Genomic DNA, 10,975 nt, shown 5'->3' with positions numbered 1-10,975 from the left:
ATAGAAGAAGAGGGAATACTCCCAAACTCATTCTATGAAGCCAACATCACCCTAATACCAAAACCAGGAAAAGACCCCACCAAAAAAGAAAATTACAGACCAATATCCCTGATGAATGTAGATGCAAAAATACTCAATAAAATATTAGCAAACAGAATTCAACAGTATATCAAAAGGATCATACACCATGACCAAGTGGGGTTCATCCCAGGGATGCAAGGATGGTACAACATTCGAAAATCCATCAACATCATCCACCACATCAACAAAAAGAAAGACAAAAACCACATGATCATCTCCATAGATGCTGAAAAAGCATTTGACAAAATTCAACATCCATTCATGATAAAAACTCTCAGCAAAATGGGAATAGAGGGCAAGTACCTCAACATAATAAAGGCCATATATGATAAACCCACAGCCAGCATTATACTGAACAGCGAGAAGCTGAAAGCATTTCCACTGAGATCGGGAACCAGACAGGGATGCCCACTCTCCCCACTGTTATTTAACATAGTACTGGAGGTCCTAGCCACGGCAATCAGACAAAACAAAGAAATACAAGGAATCCAGATTGGTAAAGAAGAAGTTAAACTGTCACTATTTGCAGATGATATGATACTGTACATAAAAAACCCTAAAGACTCCACTCCAAAACTACTAGAACTGATATCGGAATACAGCAAAGTTGCAGGATACAAAATCAACACACAGAAATCTGTAGCTTTCCTATACACTAACAACGAATCAATAGAAAGAGAAATCAGGAAAACAATTCCATTCACCATTGCATCAAAAAGAATAAAATACCTAGGAATAAACCTAACCAAGGAAGTGAAAGACTTATACTCTGAAAACTACAAGTCACTCTTAAGAGAAATTAAAGGGGACACTAATAAATGGAAACTCATCCCATGCTCATGGCTAGGAAGAATTAATATCGTCAAAATGGCCATCCTGCCGAAAGCAATATACAAATTTGATGCAATCCCTCTCAAATTACCAGCAACATTCTTCAATGAATTGGAACAAATAATTGAAAAATTCATATGGAAACACCAAAGACCCCGAATAGCCAAAGCAATCCTGAAAAAGAAGAATAAAGTAGGGGGGATCTCACTCCCCAACTTCAAGCTCTACTACAAAGCCATAGTAATCAAGACAATTTGGTACTGGCACAAGAACAGAGCCACAGACCAGTGGAACAGATTAGAGACCCCAGAAATTAACCCAAACATATATGGTCAATTAATATTTGATAAAGGAGCCATGGACATACAATGGCAAAATGACAGTCTCTTCAACAGATGGTGCTGGCAAAACTGGACAGCTACATGTAGGAGAATGAAACTGGACCATTGTCTAACCCCATATACAAAGGTAAACTCAAAATGGATCAAAGACCTGAATGTAAGTCACGAAACCATTAAACTCTTGGAAAAAAACATAGGCAAAAACCTCTTAGACATAAACATGAGTGATCTCTTCTTGAACATATCTCCCCGGGCAAGGAAAACAACAGCAAAAATGAGCAAGTGGGACTACATTAAGCTGAAAAGCTTCTGTACAGCGAAAGACACCATCAATAGAACAAAAAGGAACCCTACAGTATGGGAGAATATATTTGAAAATGACAGATCCGATAAAGGCTTGACGTCCAGAATATATAAAGAGCTCACACGCCTCAACAAACAAAAAACAAATAACCCAATTAAAAAATGGGCAGAGGAACTGAACAGACAGTTCTCCAAAAAAGAAATACAGATGGCCAAGAGACACATGAAAAGATGCTCCACATCGCTAATTATCAGAGAAATGCAAATTAAAACTACAATGAGGTATCACCTCACACCAGTAAGGATAGCTGCCATCCAAAAGACAAACAACAACAAATGTTGGCGAGGCTGTGGAGAAAGGGGAACCCTCCTACACTGCTGGTGGGAATGTAAATTAGTTCAACCATTGTGGAAAGCAGTATGGAGGTGCATCAAAATGCTCAAAACAGACCTACCATTTGACCCAGGAATTCCACTCCTAGGAATTTACCCTAAGAACGCAGCAATCAAGTTTGAGAAAGACAGATGCACTCCTATGTTTATCGCAGCACTACTTACAATAGCCAAGAATTGGAAGCAACCTAAATGTCCATCTGTAGATGAATGGATAAAGAAGATGTGGTATATATACACAATGGAATACTACTCAGCCATAAGAAGTGGAAAAATCCAACCATTTGCAGCAACATGGATGGAGCTGGAGAGTATTATGCTCAGTGAAATAAGCCAAGCGGAGAAAGAGAAATACCAAATGATTTCACTCATCTGAGAGTATAGGAACAAAGGAAAAACTGAAGGAACAAAACAGCAGCAGAATTACAGAACCCAAAAATGGACTAACAGGTACCAAAGGGAAAGGAACTGGGGAGGATGGGTGGGCAGGGAGGGATAAGGGGGGGGAAGAAGAAGGGGGGTATTAAGATTAGCATGCATGGGGGGGAGGGAGAAAGGGGAGGGTGGGCTGCACAACACAGAGAGGACAAGTAGTGACTCTACCACATTTTGCTAAGCTGATGGACAGTAACCGTAATGTGGTTGTTAGGGGGGACCTGATATAGGGGAGAGCATAGTAAACATAGTATTCTTCAGGTAAGTGTAGATTAAAAATTTTTTAAAAAAAAGAAAGAAAGAAAGAAAGAAAAGGGGGATTACTCCTTAACAGGATAAAACTATTGGTAAATCAAAGATCAACGCATGCTTTAAATATCCTTAATGTTGATCACTTAAAGGGTGTCAGATGATCAGCTATGGAGGTACTCTTTTCTGATAATATTCCTTTCTCTTAATTAAAAAAAAAAAAAAAAAGCAGTTACTGTCTGCTGACCTCCAATGAGTTCCGCACAGTGGTATAGAGGGCATGTCAAAGTGTGGGCAAAGGGTCTGTTTGTTTCTACGCAGAAGATCAAGGCCTAGCTTGGATACCCAGAAAATGAACTAAGATACGATATGAGGAGGAGCTTCCGGCATCAGCACTCTCTGGAGGACTTATGCCAGGGGGATGATCATCAAAAAGCCTCCACAGGGATCCGGACGATGCTGCGGTTGTGGCTGCATCCAGCCCACCGTCTCCTGGACTTGCCATAAGAAGGAGGAGGGAGATGTCTAGGCTGGCATGTGCATACAGTGAGACAACGAATTTGACTGGATCTGTACTGTTGGAACTCAACCAGGAGTTGGGAGGGGTGCAAGTTGTAGCACCCCAAAATCTCATGACTATAGACTATCTATGGTTAAAAGAACATATGGGATGTGAACAGATCCCAGAAATGGGCTGCTTTAATTTGTCTGATGGTTCAAGTACAGTTGGAAAATATCCATCATATCATAGATAAATTTTCACAAATGCCTAGGGTGCCTAAATGGTTTTCTTGGCTTCACTGGAGATGGCTGGTAATTATAGATTTGCTTTGTTTATGTCACCGTATTCCTATTATGTTAATATGTGTGTGCAAATTAGTTAGTAGTTTAAAACCTATACATACTTAAGGTACTATACAAGAAGATATGTCAAAGAAATAATCAATCCTCCCAAGTTTCCTTCATATGCTACATCTATAGCTTTTCTTCTTCCTTCCTAATTACAAACCTTAAATAGAATTCGTGCCTCATATCGAATTTACCGAGTATCATAATTCCTCCAGGTGGTAAAAATACCTCAAGACAAGTGCTGGGCATAGAAGCCACAGGGCATAAATCTGCAAAGAAGTAAAAAGCTAACCTTTGCAAACAATATGGCTTCTCTCTCACTTACCAACTTTACATTTCCCTGTATGGCCCCGGAAGATGACTGGTTAGCCAGAGACGGGTAAGATTCCTCAAGGGAGGAACAACCTAAGACAGGCACAGTCGCAGGGGGGCCATCAGGTGAGAATTTGGGGATCAACAGAGGTGAGGCTCAGAACCTCACCCCCCCTGCTTTGAGAGAAATCTTCTGCATCCGTGGATGTCTTGCTGCCCTTGTCTAGCCTGGATTAATACTTAGTACATAGGCACACACCTGATCATCTGATCATCTACATTTGCCTTCTTACAGCACTAAACTATGTTTTCTACCTTTATCTTGCATCTACCTACCACTTCAGCATTTTATTAAAAATAAAAATAATAATAATAATAGGAGAAATGTGGGATCAACATATAAATCAAGTACAAAAATCAAATGAATATTCATATTTGACCTGATGGTTTATAGGTCATATTGCATGATCAAAACCGAAAGTTTCTGTGATGAATGCCCTTGTACTGTTCACCATGTAAGAATTTATTCACTCTGTAAGAATTTTTTCACCATGTAAGAACTTGTTTGTTGTGCTTCAGAAGATTGGAGACTGACGAGAATTAGGCTTGAGATGGATTAATGATTGTACATTGAGCATTGACCCCCCTATACTGAATTTTATTGTTGTTAACAATCATTTGATCAATAAATATGAGAGATGCCCTCTCAAAAAAAAACAAAAACAAAACAAAAAAAAAAACACATCTGGCTGTCAACCATGACCACTTGACATGTGAACAGTGACAACAATGAGCGCTCACAAGGCCTGCAAGAGAAAAAGCAGGCTGAAGAGGCAAAGCAAGCAACAGAACCAGAAGTAGGTAAGGCACAGATTTGGGGACTATCAGAAAGGGAATTTAAAATAACTGTGAATTGCATATTAAGGGCTTTAGTGGAAAAAAGTAGACAACATGCAGGAACATGTGGTTCATGTAAGTAAAAAGATGGAAGGTCTAAGGATCAAAAGGAAACTTGAAAATGAAAAAAAGCTATAACAAAAGAATGCAGTTCATGTCAGTAGTGTTGACACAGCTGAGGAAAGAATTGGTGATTTTGTAGATAGGTCAAAAGAAATTACAAACTGAAAGAATTTAAAAAACAGAATAGAATATGCAGGAACTCTGGGGCAATTTCAGAAGGAGTAACATACATATAGTTGGAAGATTAAAACTAGAAGGGAATAAGGAATTTGTCAAGTACTTTTCAAAAACGATTCCAAATCACAGTGACAGATACCAAATCACAGGTCTGGAAGCTCAACAAACAAAGCAAAATAATTACAAACTGTCCTCCTATACCTTACGCAGCACACACTCAAACACACATATATACACACACACTAGGCATATCATACTGAAACTGCAGAAAAGCAAAGACAATGAGAAAAGCTTGAGAGATGTCAGAGGGAAGAAAATAATAATTTACTAATAGAGGAGCAAGCACAAGAATAAAAGTAGACTTCTCATCAGAAATCATACAGTGAAGAGAGTACAGTGAAATATGTCAAGTGTTGAAAGAAAAACCACTAACCTTGAATTCTAAATCAAGTGAAGTTATTATTTGCAAGGGAAGCAGAAATAAAGAATTTCCCAGACAAGCAAACATTGATGGATTTCATCAGACCTGCCCTGATTTCCAAAAGAAGGTTTTCATTTCATATAATCTGAAGTATAAAATAAGTATCCATGAGTACTGATACATATAAATCATTGAATAAATAAATGGGAATAATAGACAGCTGCCCATGCAGAAGAACTCCAAATTATGTATATGGCTACTTCACCCTCAAGGAGGTGGAGTATAACTCCCCACACCTAGAGTAGGGCTGTGCCTGGTTACTTTCTTCCAAAGAGTACAGTACAAAAAGGGGAGGAAAAAAGAGTAATATTATGGTGGAGAGCCCTGACAAACACTGCCTAAGCCAGGTGATCAAGGTTAATATCAAAAGCAACAGACATATTGATGATACGTCTATCAAAGAAAACATCAGACAGATTGCAAATGAGGGTGTCTTACCAATGGGTTTCAGCCCCAGGCAAGTTCACTATGGATTCAATGAGACCAAAGAGTGACAATGGAGGGTTCTTGGGGTGAAAGTGTTTATACCCAACTTTATTCCCACAGTGGCAGGTCAATCACTAGAATCCCATCCACTCAGAGCAAGTCTGCATGCAGCAAGCCCGTCTCTGCCTCTGGGCCTCTCCGCCACTGCAGCCATCTCAGTCTCTGTCCTCAGTGCTGCCACCACTCCAGCCTCGGCTCTCCAGTGGCTGTGCAGCTGTGTAGCCAGGCCACCAGAGCACTGGGCGGAGCTCTTTATATAGAATCAGTGACAAGCCCACACGTGTGTAGTGAGCTAGCAGACCAGGGCGGGGTGAGGATCCTGGCCTTAGGAACTTTCACTTAATCCACAGAGGGACTTTCTACAAATTACCTGACTTGCACTCAAAATGTTAAAGGTAATCAAAAACAAGGAAACACACTGTCATAGCCAAAGGAGACTTTGTGACTAAATGCAATTTAGTAGCCTGGAGAGGATCCCAGAAAAGAAAAAGGCACTGGGTAAAAATTATGAAAATTGGAACTAAGTATTGACTTTAGTTAATAATGTGCCAACACTGTTTCATTAATTGTAACAATTTTATCATACTAATGTAAGATAATTATAAGAGAATCTGGGTGGGGGGTATATATAGGAGCTTTGTACTATTTTTACAATTTTTCTGCAAATCGAAAAGGAGAATGTTTTTTAAAAATATTTTTTTAAATTGTCTCCTTTATCCTAATATACTGTAAAAATTAAAGGGAAATCTCACTGATAAGGTGACAGGAGGCCTGCAGGGGGAGCTCTCATGCCCTTCACTCTTACTCTCAGACCCCACCAGAAAAGACAGACACTGTGCCATACTGTTTTACTTTACTCCACAGCAGCAAAAAAGAAGGTTCCTGCCTTCTGCCTCCCTGCAACAGACCAGCCAATGAGAAACCACAATACGTGGGACTCCCAGTTTACTCCAATGGACTTTTTGTTCAGAACAGCCCTCTCTACTCGGCCCTTTCCCCTATAAGAGTATCCCTCTCCTTTGTTCTCCAGACTAGCATGCTTATGGTTTTGCCATATCTTGCTTGTCTGAATTGCAGTTCTCTGCTATTCCCAGATAAACCCATTTTTGCTGGTCAAATAACTGACTTTTATTTTCAGGTTAACAATACAATGTTCTTACCGGTCAGAGTTTTATTTCTCCTTCTCTTGATGCTGTGACAATTATCTCATTGCTGTGTAATCATGTGCTGGCCCTACTCACACTAGGCTGAGTTTTCTGTGGCCTCCACCATGTCTTGTTTTTCTAACACCATGCTAGCAAACTGAATGACCTATAAGTTCCCTTCTGCACATACTCTTCTATATTCTTTATTTCCTTCGCAGTTACCCAAGTAATGCAGCATACACTATCCGAGGTTCAATAAAGGTTGGCTGACTGAGGCTTTCAAACTCCCAACAATCATTTTCGTGTTGCCAACTTTGATTCAATTTGTGATTTATGGGCATATGGAGTGTTTTGCATCCCAGAGTTTCCTCTTTTGAGTCATGATTTTCAAATGGTTATAATAACCCATAAAGTGGTAACAGCATCAAAACAGAGCCATCCAACTCGACTAATAAATGGCCTTTGGAGGGAAAAGACACTGGCCCATTAGGAAGGGCACAAACAACAAGCAAGGAAGTGTGAACAACAGCCTTCATAAAGTAATGGTTTCTCAATTCATTCCACACATTCTGTCCATTCTGAGACATGGTGTGTGATAAGAGCTAATGCAGTCGGACCCTCCCTCTCCTTTGGCAAGGCAGGCTTGCAACAATAGACTAAACTTCAGCCCTGCCAACTTCAAATAGGCATGCCAGTCTGTCTCATTTCAGATTTGTGGCTTGTCTCCACAAAGTAATAGTGATTCTCTTGTCTGTACCAATTGCAGGCTGAAGATGGGTAGCCTAATGCTGTAATGTCAGACTAAATTCTCCACAGATGAACTGGAAAATTTCCTCACTCATTCAGAAATCTGCCAGCCAGCTGTCAGGTCTCCAGGACTCCCTCACTTGCCCAGATCACCAGTGAACAGACGGTATTCGCCATGATGATTAGGCTGTATTTTCAGTTCAAACTTTTTTCTCCTATCTAATGATCTAATCCTTTCTTTCTTCAAAGACTCTGGAAAATGATCATTTGAGATTTCTTAACCAGAAGGCTTCTTCAAGAAAGCAATTGAGAAAACTGCTCAAACTAACTTGGAGTAAGGGATTAAAAAGTGTACCTCTATGAGTTACCCATTGGCCATGACCCCACTCCAGATCCAATCAATCTTCCAAGGTGCCCAATGGATGACACCCTTTTGTGCCAACTGAGACAGAGAACTGAGAAGCAGGTGCGAGCTCACTAGGTACTAGACTGTCACCATCAATAAAGGACACAACATAATTTTAGGAGAAGTTCAAAAGCCAAAACAATATTTAAATAGAACAGGAAACAAGTCACAAACGGACTATGAAGAAGTTAGAAAGGAGGGATGAAATACTTCATTTGCATTTATAAAATAGGGGGACATTGCTCAGTCTAAAAAAAAAATGTCTTTGCTTTCACATATTTAATTGAATAAGAACTTAAAGAGATTACCTGGGATGGGGAGACCATTCTATTTTTTGTGAGTTTGTTCTTCCTGTAGCATTTGATCTGGGCACAATCAGTTCAAAATCATCTAAGCATCTCCATTCACAAGGTCTTTCTCTATGGAGAGGGGCTTTTGAAAAACCCTAAAGTTCTTTCTGAATGTGTTTCTCTTAGGCCTCTTCCTTGTCCATCCTTATTCTAAGTGACTCACTCACAGATGCCTTCCCAAAGAGCATGAGCTTTGGAGTTAAATAGGCCTAGGATCAAAAGCTGGCTCTGTTATTTACAGTGTACAAAACAGTTAGAAAGCTACCAAATTTTTCATAGCCTCAATTTCTTCATCTTTCAGAGTTACTGTGAGGTCTGTGTGCATGCTGCCAAGCCACCTGTCAACAATTCTCCAGTGAGTCCCCCTAAAAAGGCCTGCTAGATCTGGCCCCTTTCTTCCCCTTCAATTCTATGTCACACTCCTCTCCTCCTAACACACCATATTCAGGGACTCTGAGCTACTTTAATTTCCTTAAATATGCCAAGGAATATCCCCTCTTAAGGCCTTCTCAGTCCTGCCCCCTCTCCTGAGTCACCTCTTTCCATAACTGGTTCCTGCCCTTTTCTCAGATTTCATCTCAAGCGTCTGTTCCTCAAAGAGGTCTTCTTAGACAACTTTATCAGATAGATCCTCCTGTCATGGGATCTGTTGGTTTTCTTTATAGCTCTTTTCAGTTTGTATTTATGTATTTATATTCTTATTAGCTTTCTCCTTCATGGAAGTAGAGGGTATGTCGCCTGGCAGGTTCCCTTCCTCATAACCCTGTTGCTTTAATTAGTATTCACGCTTCCTAGAGACACTACCCTGACTTTCTGGGCTAGGCTGAATCCCCTCTCTGTATATTCCCTTAGAATCTTGCACTTTCAAAACACTTCTTACTTCGCCATTCTCTCTCTTATCCTAATATACTTACGTAAGAATAGGGTCCAAGTCTGATTTGTGCTATGCCTGGCACCTAAAAGATGCTCAATAAATATTAACTCTTATCTGTCCCCATGTTACTATCAATCATGAATTCCACGAACACCTTAATTTTCCCCTAGTCTTCATATTTGATACTCCCTTTACATACAGATTAAATAAATTTCTCTTCATTTCCTCTTTCTTTGTTCCATTATCCTCTTCCACTTAAGAACTGTTGTGTGAAAACCTAGAATTATTGCATACACATTCCCAGGGTATATTAGATTCAAAGAATATATAAAAGCAGAATAAATCATAATGTGTAGAATGTGAGGTGACAATGCCCACTTGATTTGCTTTGGTAATTTAGGGGAGCTGAGCAATTATACATACAGGCAATTACTTAGCATTTGAGACCCAAACAGTTTGTGCGCAGGTTCTGATTATCTCTTTTCTAGTTTTGTAGTTAATCTTGCCTTCTTTAGTGTTTAGATTTTCCTCCTTTTCCCTCCACACATCCCACCCCACCCCAGAAACCTGGTTTGTACTTTCTTGATCTTCTATCTGCTGGTATTTTTCCCAAATACCACACCCAAAATGGCTACACTGATTTCTGCTTCTCTATTGGGAATCCTCTGCTCAGAAAATCCCCAACAGGTAAAACACACACCTAAGGGTGTGTTTGGTTTTGAACAAATTCAAAACAAGCTGCCAAATAAGACCACTAAGAGTTCTAAACATACCAATAATAAAAACTTAAAGGGGTATGGATATCCATAAACTACTGATAAAATTTTTTATTCCTCCTCCAGAAGGCCTCTCATGTTCAGTCATGAACTCATTCTTAAACTCTGAGCTTTAAAATTAAATAATAGAGTTATAACCCTTTTGATAATTTTATTATAATAACTAGTAAGTATTGCCTTTCACATCCACATTTACAGATACATAAAAAAAAACCAAAAAATTCTCTTACTTAGTTCCAAGCAAAATTAAACAAACCCCAAGTTTGGGAAACTTCATGACAGTCAATCACAAAATGCTATCCAGAGAACAACAGCAATCTTATAATGGCAAAAAGTTAATTATCTAAACATTTGCAGAACTTTAAGATGTCAGGATACTAGACCAAATTTACTGAAATGAAGCTGAGCCTTGAAGTGTTTAAGCCCTTTCAGAAGCACAAAAAAACATTTAGGTTTTAATAACCTTTCAACAGAATCTCTCTTTAAGAATTACGAACATGTAAAATAGCCAAGCAGCGACATCCTTAGCTACACAGGAAAGCATCTCTGAGAGGTCAATTACAGGGAAATAGGCAAACCCTGCAGATATCAGACTGTATATGTTTTCATTGCTGACTACATCAACGAGCAAATGTAGTTGTTTGAAACGCAGGTGTTTATTTAGGTGACAAAGAATCAGACAATATTGCAATGCTAATTTAATGTTTGCTTGTCTTAGAGTCTTTTCTTTTCCTTCCTGTCCTCTGTATCTATCACTTCCCTATTGCAAACAACCCTGA

This window comes from Manis javanica, chromosome 2 (assembly GCF_040802235.1).
Source record: "Manis javanica isolate MJ-LG chromosome 2, MJ_LKY, whole genome shotgun sequence".
NCBI lineage: Eukaryota > Metazoa > Chordata > Mammalia > Pholidota > Manidae > Manis > Manis javanica.
Note: the sequence above shows the minus strand (reverse complement) of the source record.